The sequence below is a fragment of the Chiloscyllium plagiosum genome, unplaced genomic scaffold, assembly GCF_037043375.1.
Source record: "Chiloscyllium plagiosum isolate Xiang-an unplaced genomic scaffold, Cpla_swu_hap1 HiC_scaffold_47, whole genome shotgun sequence".
NCBI classification, from domain to species: Eukaryota; Metazoa; Chordata; class Chondrichthyes; order Orectolobiformes; family Hemiscylliidae; genus Chiloscyllium; species Chiloscyllium plagiosum.
In genome coordinates this window covers 29,562,010-29,589,424 of record NW_028270185.1, presented here as the reverse complement: position 1 = coordinate 29,589,424, position 27,415 = coordinate 29,562,010, and the positions used below count along the sequence as shown (strand labels likewise).

General features: G+C 44.8%; 1 long non-coding RNA gene across 1 annotated transcript; it reads right to left on the bottom strand.

Annotated features, from left to right (window-relative positions):
• Positions 1-1,375: 1,375 nt before the first annotated feature.
• On the bottom strand, positions 1,376-25,972 carry LOC148136042 (uncharacterized). Its single transcript, XR_015754671.1, has 3 exons — positions 25,712-25,972; positions 4,670-4,737; positions 1,376-1,446 (listed from the first exon to the last, which is right to left on the bottom strand). It is a non-coding gene; the product is annotated as an uncharacterized LOC148136042 (long non-coding RNA).
• Between the last annotated feature and the right edge of the window lie 1,443 nt (positions 25,973-27,415).

Genomic DNA, 27,415 nt, shown 5'->3' with positions numbered 1-27,415 from the left:
TGACTCAGCTCTTGGCTGAAACAATTTGGTGTGAGTTCATTTACTTTGTATAAGTAATTGTAATTGCAGAAGTAACACTACTTTACCTATATCCCACAACACCAAAATTGGATATGTAGTGGACAGCAAAAATTCCCACAGAGTACCACAGGACCTTGATCAGATGGGTTACTGGGCTGAGGAGTGGCCGATGGAGTTTAATTTAGATAAATGTGAGGTGCTGCATTTTGGGAAGGCAACTCAGGGTGGGACATATGCACTTAATGGTAAGGTCCTCGGGAGTGTTACTAAACAAAGAGACCTTGAAGTGCTGGTTCATTGATGTTTGAAAATGGAGTCATGCGTGGACAGGGGAGTGAAGAAGGTGTTTGGTATCCAGATTCAGATGTAAACTTTATTGTTACATATTCTCAAGTACAGGGATACAGGAGTACAGTGAAATGTGCACAACATCATCAAACACGGTACGTGTAGTAATACAACAACTAAGTTAGAGGGAAAGCATGACTGTGTTTCTTAGTATAAGTAGAAAAATCAAGAAATAAAGTTAAATGTTAACATTGCAGTCCTTCATAGTGTTAAGTGGAACAATGAAGGGATAACAGTAAAAGTTGCCCAGTGTTTCTGAAGTGCATTCCCTGTGAAGGCTCGATCCCCTTTGCTTGGGTCCGCTGTTTGGGAAACCTCCATCTCCCTGCTCTCGATGCTGCAGATGCTGGGGGTAGGGGTGGGGGGTATCTCCCCCATCGACACTTCGGACTTGCTCAGGTTTAGGACCATTCGGCGCAGCCATTTTGGCACCGAGCGATTTGGCGCGGCCTGTTTGGTGCAGCCCATTTGCCGCAGACCCATTTAGGAGCAGAACTATATCAGTGCAGCTCATATTTATTCCTTTTCAGGCTTAGTTAACGCATTAATGAAAGCAATAAAAATAAAAATAATGTTATTCTCTTTAGTAAAAATGTTAAAAAGTAAAAGAAATAAAAGAAATAAGTTAATTACAAAAAATCTAAAATATGACCTTTATTCCAAATTATCGGCAATCCCTCGTAAATACTCAACATCATTTCTCTCACTAAATTTTCTTATAAGTGTTTGTATTCTAACATCTGCTTCCCTGAATTTCTTTAATTTCAATGGAATATCATGCCCTGCTACAAGATGCTCATAGTAAATGTCCCTTCTTCTCTGAACTTTTCGTAAACTGCCAATAAATTTCCTAATAACTGGATGTTTCACTCCAAGTTCACATTGTAATCTCCTGTGGGCAGCTTCTGCATGATTGTTTGTTCTGTCCACATTGCTTAAAGTTCTTTCATATAAATTCCACATTCCAACTGGAAAAAGCGGTGTACTTCAAGTCAATGTTATACTTACTCAAGTGTCCCAAACTGGCAGGATGTTTTCTCATATTTTGAGCCGGGTGAAAAAAACATCCCCGGATTTCTGCAGAAGGAAAATGCTGCTGTAAACGTTTGAAATTTGCAAGTTCAAAGTCAGAGTTGATAATGTCAGGGTGGCATTCAGGCTGTATTTCCAGAACCATTTCAAATAATTTATCATCTGTTGTTTGTAACTTATTTGGGAGTAAAGCACACAACAATGGGAACACACCTTTATGTATTTCCCCTAAAATAACATAAACTTGTGAAAATAGAGCTGGGGAAATTTTGAATGTTCCATCAACATATAACTTTTTTGATTGTTTCAGAAACGTGACATTCCTTTTTCTTCAAAATATAAGAAATCTGCAGGTGGTGCTACTGCTGTCAAGATAGTAAAAATTGTTCTTCATTATATTCATGAACAGAATATGTTTTAAAGCAATCTGGAATTACAAGTTCTTCTAAATTTCTTGGAATTACTGGGTAATCAGCAATTTCTTTCCTTGTCCAACTAATCATTGTCTTCAGTGCTCTGTTGTTAGGCATCGTTCCTTGGCAAGCTTCCAACATATTTTCTAGGCACTCGTTAATCACTTGTAAACTTCCCTCTACAGTTTCAGCAGCTCATACTTTTACCTTTGAAATGACGCTATGTCTTTCCATCTACTTTAATGGGTTATATTTTATTTTAATAATAACTACAAACTACTTGAAACCATATATCTGCACCAAAATGGTTCTGCGGCAAAATGGGCTGCGCCAAACAGGCCGCACCAAATCGCTCGGTGCCAATGGTCCCACTCCGGGCTTGCTCTGACCATGTTAGGCTCAGGCCCACAGGCACATCCACACCCCAGATGGTCATCCAACAGCACTCAGGACCCACGGCCGCTGGCACACTTCCTACAATGCATCACCACTGCTGTCTCTCGACAGAACTCCAGAAGGGAAGGAAAATATATATTAGGAGAGAGAGGGAAAGAAAATATGGCCAGCCTGGAGAGACGGTCCGAAGGTGCCTGTTCCGCAATCTTGGATAACTTGCTCAATCTCTCCCTCACACTGCCAGCTCCCACTCTCTCTCTCCCTCACACTGACAGCTCCCACTCTCTCTCTCCCTCACACTGCCAGCTCCCACTCTCTCTCTCCCTCACTCTGCCGGCTCCCACTCTCTCTCTCCCTCACTCTGCCGGCTCCCACTCTCTCTCTCCCTCACACTGCCCGCTCCCACTCTCTCTCTCCCTCACACTGCTCGCTCCCACTCTCTCTCTCCCTCACACTGCCAGCTCCCACTCTCTCTCTCCCTCACACTGCCGGCTCCCACTCTCTCTCTCCCTCACACTGCCAGCTCCCACTCTCTCTCCCTCACACTTCCAGCTCCCACTCTCTCTCTCCCTCACACTGCCAGCTCCCACTCTCTCTCTCCCTCACACTGCCAGCTCACACTCTCTCGACCTCACACTGCCCACCCCCACTCTCTCTCTCACACTACCGGCTCCCACTCTCTCCCTCCCTCACACTGCTGGCTCCCACTCTCTCTCTCCCTCACACTGCCGGCTACCACTCTCTCTCTCTCCCTCACAATGCCCGCTCCCACTCTCTCTCTCCCTCACACTGCTAGGTCCCACTCTCTCTCTCCCTGACACTCCTGCTCACTTTCTCTCTCTCCTCTCCACTACCGGGTCCCACTCTCTCTCCTCTGCAGTGCTGGGGAATGCTTGCTTTTTTTTGATCAGTGCATTGAGTACAGGAGTTGGGAGGTCAAGTTGTTTCTGTGAAGGACATTGGTTAGCCCACTATTGGAAGACTGCATTCAATTCTGGTCTCCCTCCTACAGGAAGGATGTTGTGAAACTTGAAAGAGTTCAGAAAAGGTTTTCAAAAATGTTGCCAGGGTTGAAGGGATTGAGCTATCAGGAGGTGCTGAATAGGCTGAGGGTATTTTCCCTGGAGTGTCGGAGGCTGATAAAGAACCTGATAGAGATTTATAAAATTAGGAGGGGCAGGGATAAGGTAAATAGCCAATATCTATTTCCCAGGCGAGAGGAGTCCAAGACTAGAGGTCAGAGGTAAAGTTTGGAGGGGAAAGATTTAAAAGGAACCTCAGGGGCAGTTTTCTTCTTGAAGAGAGTGATGTGTGCATGGAATGAGCTGCTAGAGGAAGTTTTTAAAAGCGGGCACACTTCTAACATTGAAAAGGCATCTGGATGGGTAGATTAATAGTAAGGATTGAGAGGGATGTGGGCTAAGTGCTGGAGAATGGGACTAGATTAATTTCGGATATCTGGTCAGTATGGATGGGTTGATCCGAAGGGTCTGTTTCCGTGCTTTTGTGACAGTATGTCTCTCTGACACTGTGTTTCTATTAAAGCTCGGAACTGCATGGAGCAGGTGAACTAAGCATTGGCCCAGGATTGATCTAAACACTGTTCAACATTTAGACCAATGATCTGCCAAAACCATGTCTCCCGGTTTTCTCTGTGTTGACGACATAGGGTTAAATTGTCATAGACTTGTACAGCACAGAAACTGACCCTTTCATTCAACCCATTCACTGTGAACAGATTTAGTCCTATTTGCCAGCATTTGGCCCATATCCCTCTAAACCCTTCCTATTCCTATACCCATCCAGATACCTTTGCAAATGCTGTAAGTGTACCAGCCTCCACCACTTCCTCTGGCAGCTCATTCCATGCACGCACCAACTTCTGTACAAGAAAAGTTGCCACTTACGTCCTCTTAAGTTTTCCCATCTCAACTGAAACTGATGCGCTCTAGTTTGAACTCCTCTTCCCTGGAGAAAAGACCTTGCCAATCACCCTCTCCATGCCCTTCATGATTTACAAACCTCGATGAGGTCACCTCTCAGCCTCCGATACCTCAAACCCTTGAGCCCCAGTAACATCCTTTTTAATCTTTTCTGCAACATTTCAACTTTAACAACATCTTTCCTTTCGCAGGGAGACCAGAACTGAATGTAATATTTCAAAAGTGGCCGAACCAATGTCATGTGCAGCCACACTCCTACACTCAACGCACTGATCAAGAAAGGCACCCTGTAATTCTGCCCCCTGGACCAGATCCTTAATGAAGGTGTTACAAAGGTGATGGAATACTGCAGCACATAGGGCTTACATTGAATCCCTCATCAACCATATCCAGCACATGTCAGCAGATGTTTTAAATCAGAAACAAAAGCAAAACTTGCTGGAAAAGCTCAGCAGCATCTGTGAAGAGAAATCAGAGATAACCTTTCGTGTCCAGAGATTGTTCTTCAATACTAACCGTGTCCACTTTAATTGTCCAATAAACACAGGTCCACCATTTGTTTGGTTTAATTTTCAGACTGAAATCTGTTGAACACAAAGTGCACAAATGTGCCTGGTTATCACACCCAGATCAAATTATTATAAAGTTCAAGCACTTTTGAAAATATTTCATTTGGATACTAACTGTGTTTTCAAATATTCTTCAGTCCAGATACAAATACATTTTAAATCGCTTCCACCTCTGTCCCGTGTGAGTAATCTGGTATATGAAGGTCAGTGTCTGTGTGATGCTATGTATGTAGGCCATGCCTCTGAAAGACTGACAGATTGTTCCAAACAGCATTTCTCTTCAGTTCTTCACAGCAAACAGGTTACTGCCTGGACCCAACCAGCTGACACTCTGTGGTGTAAAATTATGTCCCAATACATGTGTGAATCATAATGTAACACATGTATTGGGCCAAGCAGTGGAATGTGGTGAAACGGTTAAAAAATTATGTCCCAATACATGTGTGAATCTAACCGGAATGGAGGTGTTGCTTAGTCCCGTGTGAATCTTATTACACACCTCCCCGTGTGAATCTTCTTATCTGTATGTAACCAGAATGGAATGTGTTTTTTAGCCTTGCTCTGCTGTTCACATGAATGTTTATATCTGGAAAAGAGTATATCAGCTGGAAAAGTCTCCAGTTCGGGGAGTCTGCTCCGGGGTTGCGTTTAACCGCCGAGCGTGGGTTGTTGGCAACCGCTCTACGAGAACTGACGGCTCCCAGTTCCGGTAACATGTAGAGTGAGTATAAGCCAGACCCGTTGGTTGTGGCGACGCTGCGGGGAATAAAATGCTCATATTCTAGCAGACTCGCCTCTTGGTCATTTGTTCTGTGTCAGACTACTCTCCTACGAACCTGACCTTGAGAATTTTTTAAAACACACTCACAAAACCTAAAACCCAGTGCCCACCATTGGTTGTGATTGGGTAACATTTTAAATGAATTCTACTCCATTCCTGGGCATCGCTGGTTGGGCCGGCAATTATTGCCCATCCCTAGTGGTTGTTGAGAATGTGCTGTGGGTTTGGAAAGTGCTCTAAGGAGCTTCTGTGAATTTCTGCAGGGTACCTTGTCGCTGGTGCACATTGCTGCTCCTGCAGGTCAGTGGTAAACATAACATGGATGTTTGTGGATGTCGTGGCAATCAAGTGGGGTCTTTTATCCCGGCTGGTGCCAAGCTTCTGAAATACTGTTGGAGCTGCCCCCATCCAAGCCTGTGGGGAGTATCCCATCACAATCCTGACTGGTGTATTGTAGATGGTGGACGGTCTGGGGGGGATCAGGAGGTGAGTCATTCACTGCAGTATTCCGAGCCTCTGACCTACTCTGTTGTCACTGTATTTATATCGCTAGTACAATTCAGTTTCTGGTCATTGGTAACCCCAAGATGTTGACAGGAGAGGATTCAGCAACGGTAACCCCATTGAATATCAAAGGATGATGGCTTGATTCTCTGTTGTTGGAGATGATCTGGGATAAGGTGGGGGAGGTGAAATGAAGAAACTGGTGAAATCTACATTAATCCGATGTGGTTGGAGGATCCCAAGGTGGAAGATGAGGCATTCTTCCTCCAGGTATCAGGTGGCTTGAGTTTCACAGTGGAGGAGGCCCTGGGATTGCATATCCTTGGCAGAGTGGGAGGGGGAGGTAAAGTGTTCAGCCACAGAGTGGGGGGGGGCTGTTTAGTGCATGTATCCCAGAGATGTTCTCTGCAATATTCCACAACTAGGCACCCTGTCTCCCTAATGTAGAGGAAACCACACCGAGAGCAACGGACACAATGGATGATGTGTGTGGAAGTACAGGTAAATCTCAGCTGGATTTGGAAGGATCCATTGGGGGCTAGGATGGAGGTGAGGGGGGAAGTGTAAGTGCAGGTTTTGCACCTCTTGCAGTGGCCAGGGAAGGTACCAGGAGGGGAGGGTGGGTTGGTGGGAGCTGTAGACCTAACAAGGGAGTCACGGAGGGAACGGTCTCTGCGGAATACAGATAGGGGTGGGGAGGGAAATATATCCCTGGTAGTGGGGTCTGTTTGTAGGTGGCAGTAATGGCAGAGGATGATGCGTTGTACCCGGAGGATGGTGGAGTAGAAGGTGAGGACTTGGGGGTTCTGTCCTTGGTGTGATTGGAGAGATGGGGTTCAAGGGCAAAGGTGCAGGAAGTGGAGGAGATGCATTGGAGGGCATTGTCAACCACGTGGGAGGGGAAACTGTGGTCATTGAAGAAGGAAGCCATCTGGGATGTTCAATGGTGGAATTGGTCCACCTGGGAGCAAAAAGGCAGAGGCGGAGGAATTGGGAAGCAGGGAAGGTGTTTTAACGGGAGTGGGGTTGGGAGGAGGTGTAGTCCAAGTAGCTGTGGGAGTCACTGGGTTTGAAGTCGATGTCCATGTTGAGTCTGTTGCCAGAAATGGAGATGGAGAGGCCCAGGAAGGAGAAAGGGGAAAGATCCCTTCCTAACATGGTGCCATTATTTAAGAAGGGGGTAAGGAAAAGCCAGGGAACTATAGACTGGTGAGCCTGTTGTCAGTGGTGGGTGAGTTTTGAGAAAAAACAATCAAGTTAAAAAAGTAGATGAAGAAGAACAGATTGTTTATACACGGAGCTTATGGAGAGGCCTGTAAAGGGACGGCTCGGGAGAGGTTTGTGTATCCGGACAGTGAAAGCTGAATGTTGGATTATTTGAGGAGGAGCTTGTTTTCTCATTTTTTTCAGTTAAGTGTTTGATTTCTTTTTATATTGTTAATTTTTCCTTCCATGCTTCATATTAAATCTGTGGGTAAGGAAAGGTAGTTTAGTTTAGCAGTGGTTAGCACTGCTGCCTCACAGCACCAGAGATCCGGGTTCAATTCCCGCCTCAGGCGACTCTCTGTGTGGAGTTTGCACATCCTCCCCGTGTCTGCGTGGGTTTCCTCCGGGTGCTCCGGTTTCCTCCCACAATCCAAAAATGTGCAGGTCAGGTGAATTGACCATGCTAAATTGCCCGTAGCGTTAGGTGAAGGGGTAAATACAGGAGAACGGGTCTGGGTGGGTTACGCTTTGGCGGGTCGGTATGGACTTGTTGGGCCGAAGGGCCTGGTTCCACACTGTAAGTAATCAAATCTATTCTAATCGAATCTTAACAATTAATGTGCTATTGAGAGCTTCTTCTTTTTCGGATTAATGTTACTGATGGCCTGTAAGAGATATTGAGTGTGATGACAAATAGATTTAGCGAAGTGATTACACAGCAAGATCATTCAGATCGATAACTGTCCGTTGGGAAGGGTTTGAAGGTGGTTTCAAAGTCTCCTGTGGCCATTCCTCTCTCACACAGATAATCCATTTTGAATATTGTTGAATGAGAAAAATAGAAATGGTCATCAGATCTTGGGCACCATGTTAAACTTGTTTGTCAAGATTTAAAAGAATAAATGTTTTCAGGAACTCTCCTGCGAGGGACACAGACAGGTGATTCTGCGGGAGTGAGAGTGAATCGAGGATAGTGTATTGCTTTCCCACTGCCAGGGTGAAGAATGTCTCAACTTGAATGAAGCAGATTGTCAAGTGGATGAGTGAGAAACCGGAAGTTGTTGTACATTGATAGGAATGACATAGTTAGAGATAGGGTTAAAGCTTCACAGAGTGGCACGGGGGCAGCATGGTGGCTCAGTGGTTAGCACTACTGCTTCACATCACCAGGGTACCAGGTTTGATTCCAGCCTCGGGTGACTGTCTGTGTGGAGATTGCACATTCTCTCTGTGTCTGTATGGGTTTCCTCCGGGTGCTCCGGGTTCCTCTCACAGTCCAAAGATGTGCAGGTCAGGTGAATTGGCCATGCTAAGTTGCCCACAGTGTTAGGTGCATTAGTCAGAGGGAAATGGGTCTGGGTGGGTTACTCTTCGGAGAGTCGGTGTGGACTTGTTGGGCCGAAGGGCCTGTTTCCACACTGTCGGGGAATCTCGAAGATAAATCAATGGTTGACGCGGTGCTGCAATGTGCAGGGAGTCACTTTCTTGAAACATTGGGATCTCTTCTGGGACAGAAAAGACCTGTTTAAAAGGATGGGTTTCACCTGAACTAGACCAATATCCTGGTGGGGAGATTTGCTCGCTCTATTTCAGGAGATTGTAAGATTTGGGAGAGGTGGGGCTGGGGCTTTCTAAACAACAGTGAAAATAGAAAGAAAGATGACAATGATTCTGAATCTGAAAACAGCACGTTCTTTAGAAAGGACAGTCAAGAACAAGTCAGAGAACAAAGGAACACTGAACACTTAAACTGCATTTATTTCAATGCAAGAGGTCTCATGGATAAGGCTGATGAACTCAGGGCCTGTAAGGGAGCATGGGCCTGGGATGTCATCGCTATCACAGAAACATGGCTGAGGACTGGAAAAGTCTGGCAGCTCAGTGTTCTGGGATTTAGATGGTACAGGAAGGACAGAAAGAGGCAAGGCAGGGGAAGGACTGGCAGTTTTGATTAAGGAAAATATTACTCCTGTAATTAGAGAAGGTATTTCTGAGGGATCATTTAGTGAAAATATATGGGTTCAAATTAGAAATAAGAAAGGGATGATCACCTTGATGGGATTTCACTATTGACTCCCCAATAGTCAACCGGCAATTGAGAAGCAGATATGTCGAGAGATCTCAAATGTACGTAAGAATAATAAGGTTGCAATAGCAGGGGATTTTAATTTTCCAAACATTGACTCAGACTGTCATGGTGTTAAGGATTCGATGGTGAAGAATTTGTTCAATTGCAAGAAAATTTTCTTTATCAGTATATAAATGTTCCCACTAGAGACGGATCACAACTTGAACTTTTCTTGGGAAATAAGGCAGGGCAAGTGACTGATGTGTTAGTCAGGGAAGATTAGAGTGGTGCTGGAAAAGCACAGCAGATCAGGCAGCAGCTTTTGCCCGAAATTCTTAATGAAGGGTTTTTGCCCAAAAAATTGATTTTCCTGCTCCTCGGATGCTGCTTGACCTGCTGTGCTTTTCCAGCACCACTTTAATCTTGACTCTAATCTCCAGCATCTACAGTACCCACTTCCACCTGTTAGTCAGGGAACACTTTTGGACCAGTGATCATAATACAAATAATTTTAAAATAGTTATGGAAAAGGATAAGTCTTCCATAAAAGTAAAAGTTCCTAATTGGAATAGGGCAAATTTTCAGGATATGAAACAAGACCTTTCAAAAGTTGATTGGAGTAGACTAATCGCAGGGAAAAGGAGGACTGACAAGTGGGAGGCCTTCCAAAGTGTGACAACAAGAGTCCAGAAACATTCTGTTCCTGTTAGAGTGAAAGGCAAGGCTGGTAAGGTTAGCGAACAATGGATGAATAAAGATGTTGAAACTCAAGTCAAGAATAAAAAATGATCATCTATTAGAGAGACAATTAGGATCAACTGAATGTCTTGAAAAGTTAAAAGAGTGTAGGGACATTCTTCAGAAGGAGATGAGGAAGGCAACGAGGGGACAGTAGATAGCCTTGGTAGGTAAGGTAAAGATAATTCAGAGACTCGATAAATATATTAAGAGTGAGAGAGCAACTGGAGAGAGAGTAAGATCCCTTAAAGACCAACAATGTTGTCTTTGTGTTGAATCTCAAGAGATGGGAGAGATATAAATGAATATTTCGAATCAGTTTTTACTGTTGAGAAAGAAATGGAGGCTGGAGAAATCAGGGATATAAATATTGATGTTTTGAGAACAGTTCACAGAAAACAGAAGAGGAGGTGCTGGAGATCCTAAAAAACATAAAGATAAATAAACCTCCAGGACCTGATCAAGTGTGTCCCAGGACGTTGTGGGAAGTTAGAGAGAAGATTGCAGGGGCCTGAGCAGAAATATTTGTATCATCTAAAAACACATATGAAGAACTGGAGAACTGGGGTGTGGTTAATATGTTTAAGAAGGGATGTGAGGAGAAGCCTGGGAACTATTGACCTGCGAGTCTGACTTTGGTGGTGGGTACGTTTTTAGAGATGATCCTGAAAGGAAGGATTTACACAGGGTGGAGAGGAAAGGATTGATTAGAGATAGTCAGTATAGTTTAGTGTGAGGAAAGTCATGTCTCACACACTTGATTGGGTTTGTTTTTAGAAGTAACCAAAATGATTGATGAGGACATAGTGTTAGATGTTGTTTGCTTGGACTTTAGTAAAGCCTTTGATAAGATTCTGCATGGGAGACAGATTAGTAAAGTTAGATCACATGGGATTCAGGGTGGGCTTGGTGGTAGAAGACAGCAGGTGATGGTGGATCATTGTTTTTCAGATGGAGGCCTGTGACCAGCGGTGTCCCACAGGGAGCGGCACTGGCTCCACTTCTGTTAGTCATTTATACAAAGGATTTGGGTGGGAATGTAGGAGGCAATGGTTAGTAAGTTTGTGGATGACACCAAAATGGTAAAATAGACAGTGAAGAATGTGACCCAAGATCACAAAGAGATCTTGATCAATTGGGTCAATGGGCTGAGGAGTAGCAGATGGAGTTTCATTTGGATAAACATGAGGTATTGCATTGTGGTAATACAAACAAGGTCAGGACTTAACGGTAGGGCCCTGGGTAGTGTGGGAGAGCAGAGAGACCTCAGGGTCAGGGACATACTTCTTTGAAATTTGCTTAACAGTTAGACAGGGTAGTTAAGAAGGTGTTTAGCATGCTTGCCTTCATCGCTCAGACCTTTGCGTATAGGAGTTCTAACATTATATTGAACTTGTACAGGACAGTGATGAGGCCTCTTCTGGATTAATGTGTGCAATTCTCATCGCCCTGTTATAGGAAGGATATTATTAAACTGGAGAGGGTTCAGTAAAGATTTACCAAGATGTTGTCAGGAATGGAGGGTTTGAGATATAAACATGGACTGTGGCATTGGAGGGTGAGGGGTGACCTTATTGGTGTTTAAAAAAATCATGAAGTGGCATAGATAAGGTGAATGTCAAGGGTTTTTTTCCCCCGAGGGTGGGCGAGTTCAAATCTGGGAGTATACTTTTAAGGTGAGAGGAGAAAGATTGAAAAATGACGTGAGAGGCCATGTTTTTTGGATTCATGTGTGGAATGAACTCTCAGAGGAAGTGATGGATACAGGTAGAGTTACAGTGTTTAAAATACATTTGGATAAGTTCATGACTAGGAAAGGTTTGGAGGGATATGGGCCAAGCGCAGGAAGGTGGGAATAGTTTAGTTTTAGAACATAGAACAATCCAGCACAGAACAGGCCCTTCGTCCCTCGATGTTGCGCCGACCTGTGAACTATTCTCAGCCCCTACACTATCCCAAAATCATCCATGTGCTTATCTAAGGATTGTTTAAATCTCCCTAATGTGGCTGCGTTGATGACATTGGCAAGTAGTACATTCCATGCCCTTACCACTCTCTGCGTAAAGAACCTGCCTCTGACATCTGTCTTAAATCTATCACCCCTCAATTTGTAGTTATGCCCCCTTGTACAAGCTGATGTCATCATCCTAGGAAAAAAGACAGTCACTGTCTACCCTATCTAATCCTCTGATCATCTTGTATGTCTCAATCAAATAGGAGGAGAAAGTGAGGACTGCAGATGCTGGAGATCAGAGCTGAAAATGTGTTGCTGGAAAAGCGCTGCAGGTCAGGCAGCATCCAAGAAACAGGAGAATCGACGTTTCAGGCATAAGCCCTTCTTCAGGAATGAGGAAAGTGTGTCCAGCAGGCTAAGAGGAGAAAGTGAGGTCTGCAGATGCTGGAGATCAGAGCTGGAAATGTGTTGCTGGAAAAGCGCAGGTCAGGCAGGTCAGGCGCAGGTCAGGCGCAGGAAAAGGTCAGGCAGCATCCAGGGAACAGGAGAATCAACGTTTCGGGCATAAGCCCTTCTTCAGGAATGAGGAAAGTTTGTCCAGCAGGCTAAGATAAAAGGTAGAGAGGAGGGACTTGGGGGAGGGCGTCGGAAATGTGATAGGTGGAAAGAGGTCAAGGTGAGGGTGATAGGTCAGACTGGGGTGGGGGCGGAGAGGTCGGGAAGAAGATTGCAGGTTAGGAAGGCGGTGCTGAATTTGATGGATTTGACTGAGACAGGGTGGGGGGAGGGGAAATGAGGAAACTGGTGAAATCTGAGTTCATCCCTTGTGGTTGGAGGGTTCCTAGCCGGAAGATGAGGCGTTCTTCCTCCAACCGTCGTTTTGTTGTGGTCTGACGATGGAGGAGTCCAAAGACCTGCATATCCTTGGTGGAGTGGGAGGGGGAATTGAAATGTTGAGCTACAGGGTGGTTGGGTTGGTGTCCCAGAGGTGTTCTCTGAAACGCTCCGCAAGGCGTTTCAGGTGACCTATCTCAGGCGACCGAATCAACACGGACATCTCCTCCAAACCGACCGACTCCCACAGCTACCTGGACTACACCTCCTCCCATCCTGCCCCCTGTAAAAACGCCATCCCATTCTCCCAATTCCTTCGACTCCGCTGCATCTGCTCCCAGGAGGACCAGTTCCAAAAACGCACAACCCAGATGGCCTCCTTCTTCAAGGACCGCAATTTCCCCCCCGACGTGGTCGACGATGCCCTCCACCGCATCTCTTCCACTTCCCGCTCCTCCGCCCTTGAACCTCGCCCCTCCAACCGCCACTAGGACAGAGCCCCACTGGTCCTCACCTACCACCCCACCAATCTCCATGTACAGCGCATCATCCGCCGTCATTTCCGCCACCTCCAAACGGACCCCACCACCAAGGATATATTTCCCTCCCCTCCCCTATCAGCATTCCGTAAAGACCACTCCCTCCGTGACTCCCTCGTCAAATCCACACCCCCCACCAACCCAACCTCCACTCCCGGCACCTTCCCCTGCAACCGCAGGAGGTGCAAGACTTGCGCCCACACCTCCCCCCTCACCTCCCTCCAAGGCCCCAAAGGAAACTTCCATATCCGCCACAGATTCACCTGCACCTCCACACATATCATCTATTGCATCCTCTGCACCCGATGTGGCCTCCTCTATATTGGGGAGACAGGCCGGCTACTTGCGGAGCGTTTCAGAGAACACTTCTGGGACACCCGGACCAACCAACCCAACCACCCTGTAGCTCAACATTTCAATTCCCCCTCCCACTCCACCAAGGATATGCAGGTCTTTGGACTCCTCCATCATCAGACCACAGCGAAACGACGGTTGGAGGAAGAATGCCTCATCTTCCGGCTAGGAACCCTCCAACCACAAGGGATGAACTCAGATTTCACCAGTTTCCTCATTTCCCCTCCCCCCACCCTGTCTCAGTCAAATCCATCAAATTCAGCACCGCCTTCCTAACCTGCAATCTTCTTCCCGACCTCTCCGCCCCCACCCCAGTCTGACCTATCACCCTCACCTTGACCTCTTTCCACCTATCACATTTCCGACGCCCCACCCCCAAGCCCCTCCTCCCTACCATTTATCTTAGCCTGCTGGACAAACTTTCCTCATTCCTGAAGAAGGGCTTATGCCCGAAACGTCGATTCTCCTGTTCCCTGGATGCTGCCTGACCTGCTGCGCTTTTCCAGCAACACATTACCAGCAGGCTAAGATAAAAGGTAGAGAGGAGGGACTTGGGGGAGGGGCGTTGGAGATGCAATAGGTGGAAGGAGGTCAAGGTGAGGGTGATAGGCCGGAGTGGGGTGGGGGCGGAGAGGTCAGGAAGAAGATTGCAGGTTAGGAAGGCGGTGCTGAGTTTGAGGGATTAGACTGAGACAAGGTGGGGGGAGGGGAAATGAGGAAACTGGAGAAGTCTGAGTTCATCCCCTGTGTTTGGAGGGTTCCTAGGCAGAAGATGAGGCGCTCTTCCTCCAACCGTCATGTTGCTATCCTTGGTGGAGTGGGAGGGGGAGTTGAAGTGTTGTGCCACGGGGTGGTTGGGTTGGTTGGTCCGGATGTCCCAGAGGTGTTTTCTGAAACGCTCCGCAAGTAGGCGGCCTGTCTCCCCAATATAGAGGAGGCCACATCGGGTGCAGCGGATGCAATAAATGATGTGTGTGGAGGTGCAGGTGAATTTGTGGCGGATATGGAAGTATCCCTTGGGGCCTTGGAGGGAAGTAAGGGGGGAGGTGTGGGCGCAAGTTTTGCATTTCTTGCGGTTGCAGGGGAAGGTCCCGGGAGTGGAGGTTGGGTTGGTGGGGGATGTGGACCTGACGAGGGAGTCACGGAGGGAGTGGTCTTTTCGGAACGCTGATAGGGAAGGGGAGGGAAATATATTCCTGATGGTGGGGTCCATTTGGAGGTGGCGGAAATGACGGAGGATGATACGCTGTATATGGAGGTTGGTGAGGTGGTAGGTGAGGACCAGTGGGGTTCTGTCCTAGTGGCGGTTGGAGGGGCGGGGCTCAAGGGCAGAGGAGCGGGAAGTGGAGGAGATGCAGTGGAGGGCATCGTCGATCACGTCGGAGGGGAAATTGCGGTCTTTGAAGAAGGAGGCCATTTGGGTTGTACGGTATTGGAACTGGTCCTCCTGGGAGCAGATGCGGCGGAGACGAAGGAATTGGGAATATGGAATGGCGTTTTTACAGGGGGCAGGGTGGGAGGAGGTGTAGTTTAGGTGGCTGTGGGAGTCGGTCGGTTTATAGTAAATGTCCGTGTTGATTCGGTCAGTCGGTCGGTTTATAGTAAATGTCCGTGTTGATTCGGTCAGTCGGTCGGTTTATTCTTTCCAATGAGAATAGACCCAAGTCTCTCAGCCTTTCCTCATAAGACCTTCCCTCCAGACCAGGCAACAACCTGGTAAATCTCCTCTGCACCTTTCCAATGCTTCCACATCCTTCCCAAAATATGGTGACCAGAACTGTACACAATATTCCAAGTGTGGCCACCCCAGCATTTTGTATAGTTGCAGCATGATATTGCGGCACTGGAACTCAATCCCTCTACCAATGAAACCTAACACACCGTATGCCTTCTTAACAGCACTATCCATCTGGGTGGCAACTTTCAGGATCTATGTACATGGACTCCAAGATCTCTCTGCACATCCACACTACCGAGAATCTTTCCATTGATACAGTACTCTGTCTTCCTGTTATTCTTCCAAAAGTGCATCACCTCACATTTATCTGCATTGAACTCCATTTGCCACCTCTCAGCCCAATTCTGCAGTTTATCCAAATCCCCCTGCAACCTGTAACATTCTTCCACACTGTCTACTACTCCACCGACTTTAGTGCCGTCTGCAAATTTACTAATCCATTCACCTATGCCTGCTTCTAAGTCATTTATAAAAATGACAAACGGCAGTGGTCCCAAAACAGATCCTTGTGGCACACCACGAGTAACCGGACTCCAGGCTGAATATTTTCCATCAACCACCACGCGCTGCCTTCTTTCAGAAAGCCAGTTTCTAATCCAAACTGCTAAATCACCCATAATTCCATGCCTCGGCATTTTCTCCATTGGCCTACCATGTGGAACCTTATCAAAGGCTTTACTGAAGTCCATATATACTACGTCAACTGCCCTACCCTCATCTACATGCTTGTTCACCTTCTCAAAAAACTCAATGAGGTTTGCAAGACATGCCCTGCCTTGACGAAACCATGTTGACTATCTGAAATCAAATTGTTGCTTGCTAGATGATTATAAATCTTATCTCTTCTAATCCTTTCCAAAACTTTTCCTACAACAGAAGTAAGGCTCGCTGGTCTATAATTACCTGGGTCATCTCTACTGCCCTTCTTGAACAAGGACACAACATTTGCAATCTTCCAGTCCTCTGGTACTAAACCTGTAGACAATAATGACTCAAATAACAAAGCCAAAGGCTCTGCTATCTCCTCCCTACTTCCCTGAATCCTTGGATAAATCCCATCCAGCCCAGGGGACTTGCCTACTTTCACTCCTTCTAGAATTGATAACACCAGTTCGTAACTAACCTTGATCCTTTCTAGTCTAATATCTCGTACCTCATTCTTCTCCTCTACAATATTCTCCTTTTCCTGAGTGAAAACCAATGGGAAATGTTCATTTAACACCTCTCCAATCTTCACAGGGTCCACACCCAACTTCCCACGTCTGTCTTTGACTGGCCCTCTTCCTACCCTCATCATCCTTTTATTTCTCACAAACCTATAGAAAGCTTTAGGGATATCCTTTATTCTATTTGCTAAAGACTGCCCGTGTCCTCTCTTTGCTCTTCTTAACTCTCTCTTTAAATCCTTCCCAGCTGATCTGTAACTCTCCATCAACTCCATCTGAACCATCTAGCCTCATCAACACATAAGCCTCCTTCTGCTTAACAAGAGATGTAATTTCTGTGGTAAACCACGTCCCCTGACCTTATCACTTCCTCCCTGCCTGACAGGGACATACCTATCAAGGACACGCAATATCTGTTCCTTAAACCAGCTCCGCATTTCCATTGTCTGCATCCCCTGCATTTTGCTACCCCATTCTATGCATCCTAATTCTTGCCGAATCACATTATAATTGCACTTGCCCCATTGATAACTCTTGACCTGTGGCGTGTTCCTATCCCTTTCCATCACTAAACTAAACATAACTTAATTATGGTCACTCTCTCCAAAGTGCTCACCTGCCCCTAAATCAAACACCTGGCCTGGTTCATTACCAAATTGAGTGTGGCCTCCCCTCTTGTTGGCCTTTTGACATACTGTGTCAGGAAACCCTTCTGTACACATTGGACACAAACTGACCCATCCAACGTACCAGAGTTATAGCGTTTCCCAGTCAATGTTGGGGAAGTTAAAGTCCCCCATAATGACTACCCTGTTTTTTTCACTCCTAGCCAGAATAATTTTGCCAATCCTCTCTTCCACTTCCCTGGAACTCTGCGCAGGCCGATAAAACATTCCCAGCAATGTGACCTCTCCTCTCCAGTTTCTAACCTCAGCCTACACTACCTCAGTAGACGAGTCCTCATCAAAAGTTCTTTCAGCCACTGTTATACTATCCTTGACTAACAAGGCCACACCTCCCCTCCTTTTATCATCTTGCCTGTTCTGAATGAAACATCTAAACCCTGGAACCTGCAACATCCATTCCTCACCCTGCTCTATCCATATCTCTGAAATGGCCACAACATTGAAGTCCCAGGTACCTATCCATGCTGCAAGCTCACCTACCTTATTTCAGATACTTCTAGCATTGAAGTAGACACACTTCAAACCAGTCTGCTGTCTGCCAGCACATTGCTGTGACCCTGAAATCCTGTCCCTGTCCTTCCTACTCTCATCCTCCTTTGCACTCCAACTAAACCTCCGGTTCCCATTCCCCGTACTGAGCGAGTCTAAACCCACCCAAATAGCACCAGCAAATTTCCCACCCAGGATATTAGTATCCTTCTGGTTCAAGTGAAGACTGTCCTGTTTGTACAAGTCCCACCTTCCCCAGAATGAGCCCCAATTATCCAAGTACCTGAAACCCTCCCTCCCGCACCATCCTTGCAGCCACGTGTTCAGCTGATATCTCTCCCTATTCCTTGCCTTGCTATCATGTGCCACGGGTAACATACCAGAGATAACAACTCTGGATAACTCTTTTGGAACATGGTCGGTGTGGTCTGGTTGGTCCGAAGGGTCTGTCTCCGTGCTGTATGACTCTATGACTCCATGACATTATGGTACACAGTCAAACGACTCGTTAGTCTCTGCACACGCTCACTTTGTCCTCCATACCAGGGGCTGGGACACAGCAGGGGGGAAGGGTATTGTTGATGGACGGAGATACCGAGGGGTTTTTATATGCAGTGGGTGCATAATGGAGGAACTACAGAGGGACAGATCAGGATAGATGGAGCTGCACAGGGGAGGGCAATTAGACAGGGGCCATGGAGAGGGACATGGGCCATGGAGGGGGACAGGGGCCAAATTTGCGGTGGCGGGGGGGGGGTTGTCCAAAATTGAAGGGGGGGTGGGATGCAGATTCAGGATTGAAAGACAGAAATCAAGAAGAGAGGGAAAGACAGAGAGAGAATGAGAGAAGAAGAAAGAAAGCAAGAGAGAGGGAAAGAACAGAGACAAAGGAAGAAGGAAGAGAGAAAAAGAAAAAAAAGAGAGTCTGTAGGAGAGAGAGAGAGAGATAATGTGAGAGAGAAAGGCTGAGAGGAAGAGAGAGAGAGAGAGAGAGAGATGGAGTGATACAGACAGTGAGTGAGAATCAGAGGCAAAGCGAGAGACAAAGAGAGTGAAAAGAGGAAAAATCAGAGAGGTACAACCAGGAGATAAGGAAAGATGTGGCGAGATTAAAGAGGGGATATTCACCATTCCGGTTGGTCTGAGCTCTCTTGATGGTCTCTCACACTTCCTCTCTCCCATTTGGGACAGACTCTGCTTCAGGGGCTTGCATTAGGAGGGGTTGGTTCAGGGAGGGGGTGAGGTTAAAGGATCAAAACTGGGATTGAGATTCAAACACTGCCCACACTCTCACACACAGACAGACAGAAACACACCGATACTCACCCCCTGCTCAGTGCACCCGGTGAAAGGGACAATGGCTGCCAGAACCTGTTTGAAACATCCGCAGGTCTCTCACTCAGAGCCCCCTCTCTGCTTAAGTCCCAGATTCCTCGACCCAGGGCATACCTCCCCCCCCCCCCCCCCCCCCCAGGCCTGGAGCACAGCCAGAGCCATCTCAGTGGGATCACAGTGGGGAGGGAGGAAGGGAGGGTGGAGGTGTGAGAGAATGCAGCAGGTAAACAGTTTCATCCATTCTGCCTTTGTCTACTCCTGCTTTGCATTTTATTGTCTTGGAATGAAAGCCAAATATATTTCAAACTGATCAAATTCCTTTTGTCTTTGTGGTTTCCTATTGATTATTGTAAAAAATCTCAATTTGCAATTGTCAGGAATCTAACCCAGGTCACCTGCTTGGAGGACAGCTACACTAACCACGAGAGCACCAGCACCGTACACTTTACCACAACACAGTCCCCAAATACAGTTAAAAAGACCTTTATCATGACAAATTAAACAGAGTTCATGTTGATTCACTGAATGTGATATTGGGTCAGGTGACAATAACTTATATGAAGAGGTAGATTTGAAGGTGCATCTGAAATCGGGGAGGGAGCTGGGTCATTGGATGGGTGCAGGGAGGGAGTCCAGAAATCCCTCTGGTTGGGCTTGGATTCCCCGGCAACGCATCAGCTGGTTCATGGAAAGGAACAAATAAAGAAACGGAATGATGTCAGAGAAATAGTTCAATACAGACTGCCTTTGTCTTCTCCTGCTTCCAGAGATGGTAAGAATTCACGTGGAGGTAGAGAAAGTTCAGGAAGTGAGAACGACAGCAGGATTAGCAGATGAGTACGTGTTGGTGCAAAAGACAAGCTTCTGGCCAGAATTTTGTCCAGTGAGGGATAGAAGTTGGGAGAACAGAAGATCGTACACTACGAAACCCAGAGTAGAGGGCACACTGGTATGATTTTCCCACAGGATAAAGAATCCCAAGAGGGTGGACAGGAGATGAAAGGCCTCACTGTAATGAAGTGGGACACAGAAAATGACAGTGCCAGTGGGTTCAGAAGGGCACTGGGAAAAGGTGTTTACACTGCCAGGAGGCAGGACACATACAGACACAGTGCTGCTTGTTAAAGAAAGGCACTATGGGAAAAGATGTGGGAAAAGAAGCTGAGCCAGTGGCCTTAGTGAAGGTAAAAAAGGAGACCCCAATAAGAGCCGAGGAGCTGCAGGAGAGTGCACAGCCGAGGCAGGGGCTGGGTATGGGGTTCGTATCGGATCTCCACAAAAATTTCACCTCTGTGGGTAAAGGTTACTCAGAAAGAACAGGGGAGAAGGACAAGAAGTTATAATTTTGTATGAGATACACGATCTAACCAGTCACTGATAATAAGGGATGAGCGAATATGTATTCTTTCTGATCTGTTACCTGAGATTGTGGTAATTTGGGGGATAGATGGACAGAAATTTAGTGTTCCCCTGAGTAAGATCAGGTTGGAGTGCCAACCCAAGGTTGGGGAAGTTACAGTGGGAGTGATTGACAGAGTGTCAGTTCCAGGAATTCAGTTTGTTAGATTAGATTAGATTACTTACGGTGTTCTTGGGAATGATTTGGCAGGATCCAAGGTGGGAGTGACACCCTTTGTTGTGGAGAAGCCCAAGGAAGACCAAGAAACTGAGGAGTTAAAGCAGAAATATCCTGGTATTTTCCCAGTCTGTGTGGTAACCAGATCCCACTCTCATAAAACACAGCACAAAGCAAAAAGTAAAGAGAAAGATGAAGGAGTTGAGGTTCAGTTTGCGGATACCCTGCTTGATGTAATGGTGCAGGAAAAACCTGACCAGAGGGATAGACAGACGTGATTACTCCTGAAAGATGAAGAGACTTGCAATAGCAAGACAAGATGATAAAACATATACATGTGGATGCGTACTCTGAAAAGGAGGCAGAGAATATTCCGGAGGGTTATTATCTAAAAGATAGAATCCTCAGACAGAAACGGCAGCTTAGTGCAGAGGAGAAATAGGCCGAAGTGCACCAGCTTGTGTTGCCCGTAGTATACAGACAGGAGATGTTACGGGTAGCACATGAACTACCTTTAGGGGGTCATGTGGGGGTACGAAAGACTCAGGCTAAGGCCTGGAATGCACAAGGATATGGTTACCTTTGGCCATACCTGTCATACATGCCAAATGGTAGGTAAGCCACAGGCAGTAATAAAACCACATGCTGTCAATTCCCACATTTGAAGAACCTTTCACGTGGGTTAGAATCGATTGTGTAGGTCCCCTCCCGAGAACTAAAAGTGGGAACCAGTAGATGTTAACCATAATGGATGTGTCTACCAGATTTCCAGGGGCAATTCCATTACAGAGTATCAAGGCAAAAAGGGTAGTAGGGGAGTTAGTATCTTTCTTCACACGGTATGGGCTACCCTGAGAGATTCAGTCCTACCAAGGGTCACATTTTACTGCTAGGCTGTTTAAGGAGGTTATGGATAGCTTCGGTATACAGCACTTTAATCCCAGTAAATATCATCCTGAATCCCAGGGAGCTTTAGAAAGGTGGTATCAGACCTTGAAGACCACGTTGAAAGCATATACTGTCAGGATTACCTGCATGATGGGGGTAAAGGTATCCCATTCATGTTGTTTGCCATTAGAACTGCCCCAAATGAATCTATTCAGTTTACTCCCTTTGAGTTAATATTCAGTCATGAAGTGAGAGGCCCTTTGAAATTAATTAAAGAAAATTTGACAGGACCAAAGTTGGAGATCTCACACTTAGATTATGTATCAGAGACAAGTTGGACTTAATGTGTGGTTACTGGCAGGTACCTTTATCAGAGTTGGTGAAAGAAATTTCTGTGTTTGTAACTCCAAATGGCCTATATCAGTTTAAAGTGATGCACTTTGGAATGAAGAATGTGCCCACCACATTCCAAAGACTCATGAACAGAGTTGTGGCTACATTCACAAACTGTGCAGTCTATTTGAACGATGTAGTGATCTTTAGTAATTCCTGGAAAGATCACATGGTACATTTGGCAGAGCACTTTGAATGACATTGTGAAAGATATTGTGAAACTTGAAGAGTTCAGTGAAGATTTACAAGGATGTTGCCAGGGTTGGAGGATTTGAGCTGTAAGGAGAGGTTGAATATGCTCTGGTTGTTTTCCCAGGAGCGTCGGAGGCTGAGGGATAACCTAAAAGAGGTTTATAAAATCAGGAGGGGCATGGATAGGATCAAGAGACTAAGTCTTTTCCCTGGGGTGGGGGTGTCCAGAACTACAGGGCACAGGTTTAGAGTGAGAAGGGAAAGGTAAAGAAGAGACCTAAGGGACAACCTTTTCACAGAGGGTGGCAAGTGTATGGAATGAGCTGCCAGAGGAAATGTTGGAGGCTGGTACAATTGCAACATTTAAAGGCATCTGGATGGGTATAAGAATAGGAAGGGTTTGGGGGGATATGGGACAGGTGCTGGCAGGTGGGACTAGATTGGGTTGGGATATCTGGTCAGCATGGACGAGTTGGACCAAAGGGCCTGTTTCTGTGGTGTACATCTCTCTGACTCTGTGACTCTCTGACTACGAGAGGCAAAACTCGTGACAGACTGAAATAAAATGGAACTTGCAAAAGCAGAGGTGACATTCTTGGGACATAACATCGGTCATGGAAGGTGACCCCACAGAATGCAAAGACGATGGTCATCGAGGAATTTCCACAACCAACCTTGAAGAAAGAGATGCTTTGATTCTTTGGACTCAACGGATTCTATTGGAAATTTATTCCAAACTGTAGCAGTGTAGTGGCACTGTTAACCGATTTACTGACGAAGAACACAAAGCTTCAGTGGACAGAACTATGCCAGGAGGCATTCGACCATTTGAAATCGATATTAACCACCAAACCAGCTTTAGCTACACCAAATGTTTCAAAACCTTTTAAAGTCACCATCGATGTGAGTGACAGTGGAGTTGGAGCTGTACTCCTCCAGGAAGATGAGGATGGGATTGAACTGCCAGGTGGTTACTTTTCACCATCCACCAGAGAAAACACTCCACAATCGAAAAGGAACTGTTGAGTTTGGTACGGCCTTCCAACATGTTAATGTGGATGTCATGAACAATGTGCTGGAGACGGCTGTATACACTGACCACAATCCACTTACATTCTTGGAATGTTTTAAAGATAAGAATCGGAGACTATTTCATTGTCGTCTCATGTTACAGACTTTCAATTTAAAAATCATACATGTTGTGGTCGGAAGAATGTAATCACAGATGCGTTATCGTGGATTTAACTGATAGCTTTTAGATGTGATTTGTCTTTATTTAATGTTTTATATATCAGTATATGGGAATAAATTAAGGTCAACTGATATAAAAGTTATCTGTATGTTCGGATAATGTGTTTAAAAGGTAGAAAAAGAAATGAAGCCATCTTTTCATTATGATGATTCATTTTTTCTTAAGGGGGGAGGTGTTATGAAGATGAGGGTGTACTTTAAGAGAGTTAAAAGCAGCAGAACTATCAGACACAGCACCAAGTGTTCTCAGTAAGGTAACAACGTAACACTCGTTCGAACAACTCGACTAGCTCGTTGCCTGGAGACAAAAACACAAATTTGAATTTGGCCAATCAGTGTCAATTATATCCCGAAAAATATCAAACTCCAATCCAGTTTGAATTGAATATATTGACAATCTTAAAAGCCAATGACACAATCTGATGCTTTGGGATATAAGACTTGGGACAGTTGAACAGTTGATAGGACAACTGCCAAGCCAACAACTAACATCTGCACATTGCCCAGAAAAACAGCTCTCTTAAAAAACGGAACTTTATCAGTCAGTAACCTGTGAAGCAGAAATTCCTAAGAAGTCACAGGAAGATCCCAATAGATGAACAGAAAGCTGCCTGGTTTTGAGCTAAGAAGTGTTATTTTGTAAACCTTAATTGGGAGTTTTATTGGACTAGTATAGAAGGGAAGGTAAAGATAGGTTAGAGTAAGGACTTATACATAGTTGTTAGTTAATTATTCTCTGTTATACTTTAAGAAAGTACTTATCTTTTACTTTGAATAGTTCTTGGCCAGTCGAAGTTTTACATATTACTGTATGGGATAAATCTTTTCTGTATTGCTGGTTTTAAATAAAGCAGGAGAGTTTACCCCGTATCATAACAATACTTTATGAATGTTTGAATAACTAGCTGAAATAACCTCCTTTAATGAAGAAAGTGGTTCTAGAAAGATATCAAAATCAGAATCATTAGGAATCATTATGAACTAAGGCCAAAACTGCGAACTTGGAGATATTTAAAGATGCGGCCTTTAAGAACTGAAAACGTACCGACTAAGATGTTGAAAAGATGCAGAAACACCATTAACATATAATCTTTCACAGTTTTTATTCCTAACTTAGCCCAACCAGAAAAGGCACTGTCCACTAAAGATGGAAAAATATGATTTGCCATCAACGGCGCCTTTGTAGAAAATGACTGAAATAAAAAGTAACGTCTAAATTGAAACCAAATTTTAAGACAGGATAAAACAATTACATTGTTCGTGTAAATAGAGATTGAAGAAAGGAGAGGTGAATTCAATAAAGCCTTCAATGTTACCGGGTGGGTGGGAGTTGCCTCAATAGTCAACCAAATTGGGAAAGCATCAAGCTTCTCATGTTGGAGACAATAGTTCTCATTTCTTCTGTTTGCTGCTCAATAATCAAACAAATATTTGGCAGCACCATTCCACCTAATATCTTAGGCCTGTGTAACAGCTGTTTTTGTAACCTAGGAGTTTTATTTATTCCAAATAAATTCAAGAATGAGACCATCTGCTTTTTGGAAAAAGGCAAGAGTAAGAAAAATTGGTATGCATTGAAATAAATAATTAAATTGTAGAAAAAAATATTCATTTTAATGGAATTAATTCTAGCAGCAACAGACAAATTAAGGAGAGACCATCGTTCAAAGTCTCATTTAATTTGTACCAGTAGTGGTTCAAAATGTTTCCTGTCCAAATTGCCTTGTGTATCTGCCACGTTTACACCAAGATAAACAAAACCAAAGTTGGCGATTTTAAATGGTAAATTATCAAGTGGGTATTCGCTGGCAAGCTTATTGATAGCAAATATCTCAGTTTTGCTAAAATTCAATTTATACCCAGGAACCTTACTGAAAGATTCTAAAATTGAGAGTGTGGTGGGAATGGAGAGAGATAAGTTGGAGATAAATAGCAAAAGGTCACCTCAACTCCACCCCATTTCTAGTAATGTCAGAGAAATCAGGAGGGGTCTGTGGAGCAATAGACAGAGGTTCAATTACACCAGCAAACAGCTGTGGACGTAAAGAACAACCTTGTCTCGTGGAACAATAAAGGTAGAAATAATCAGAATTTATGTAATTGGTCCCAACAGAGGCCTGTGGTGATGCATAGAGCAGTTTGATCCCAGAAATACAATTTTCCTCAAAGTCAAATTTCTCCAAAATTTAAAAAAAAGTTAATTCCATTTCACTCTATCAAAGGCTTTTTCAGCATCTAAAGATATCAAAGCCACAGGGAGGGTGGATGGGGAAGAATTATAAACAATGTTAAATTACCTGGCTAAGAAAAAAAGGAGTGCCTGTTGATCCAAGGATATGATAGATGGAAGGATGGTTTCCAAATGGTGGGCCAATAACTTTGACAATAATTTAAAGTCAACATTGAGCAGACGTATAGGACAATATCAACCACACAGTCAGGGATCTTTGCCTTTCTTTAAAAGCAAAGAAATTGATGCCTGAGTTAAAGTTTGAGGAAGACAGCCAGAATTAAATGCTTCAACAAACATATCTACCAAAAGCAGAGCCAGCTTCTTCCGAAATATTTTATAAATCCTGACCGGAAAACCGTCGGTTCCAGGACTTTTCCCACTTTGTAGTGATCGAGCCGCAGCCTCAAGTTCTCTTGCTGTGATTGGTTGGTCTAATTCCTTTGCCACATTTTGATCAATTGTAGGAATGTTAATCTTATCAAAAAAGGATCAAATCTGCTGTAGCAGAGTAACATCCAGATGAACAACGTGAAATGTAAAATTCCTTCAATGTCTTGTTGATTTCTAATGGGTCTGACAGGATACATGAATTAGCCTTAATTAATGGGATTACTTGAGATGAGGACATTTGGTGCAACTGATGTGCTAACAATTTCTGAGTTCCATCTCCTTGTTCATAAAACATAGACCTAGAGTGAAGTAAAAGCTTGGTGGTGTATTGTGACATTACAACATCATCCTCGGCCTGGAGGGATATGCATTCTTGAGATACTTCTAAAGACTCAGAGATTGCATAAAGAGAGTCTAATAGCGACAGCCACCCTGCTCACCATGCCAATCTCTCTTTCCTAAGTCTATTCTTATGTGCTGCATAAGAAATTATTTCACCCCTGGTGAATGCCTTCAGGGTTTCCCACAGCATGGAAGCTGTACTAGATGGGGCTCTGTTCATTTATTTTGGAAAATCGATCTGCTGAAGACAAAATTAACAAACTCTCCCTCTGAGAGAAAGTGTGTATTGAGACACCATTGTGAGCATGTATTAAGAAATTTCTGAAAACAAACATTCATAGAGACAGATGCATGGTCTGATAAAACAATTGAATCACATTTGCAACCAGAAATGGATGTGAGCAGTCTGTCATCCACCAGGAAAAATCAATACACGTAAAAGTGTGGTGGACATGCAAAAAAAAAATCCTTTTTAGAGGGATTAAAGAACCGCCAGGGATCAACAGCATTAAACTCCTCCATAAAAGTTATTTTAGCAGATTTGGGCTGGGCACTTGGAACAGAGGAAGAACGGTCTAAGGGAGGATTCAATCAACAATTAAAATCTCCTCCCAAGATTAACGGGTGTGAATATCCGGTAATATTGCAAAGTCTGAAAAAAGCCTCATTGTCCCAGTTGGGAGCATAACCAATTGGCCAAGATTACATCAATGTCAAAACTCTGCCCAGTAATAATAATAAATCTGCCAGTAGAGTCAGAGGTAGTTTTTTTTCTCAATTAACAGTCATGCTCCCATGGTCTGTAGGTAGGATAACCATGTTTTTCTCCTTTTTAAGTTTTTCTAAGGCTTTATTTTCTTGAGCATTGACGGAATGAATAAATTTATGTAAAAGAAAAGCAACTCCTTTTTCTGGGAAGATTTGTAGCTCATGTTGATGCTAAGTCCGTACGTTAGCTCGCTGAGCTTGAAGGTTTGTTTTCAGACATTTTGTCTCCATACTGGGTAACATCATCAATGAGAGTCTCTGAATGGAC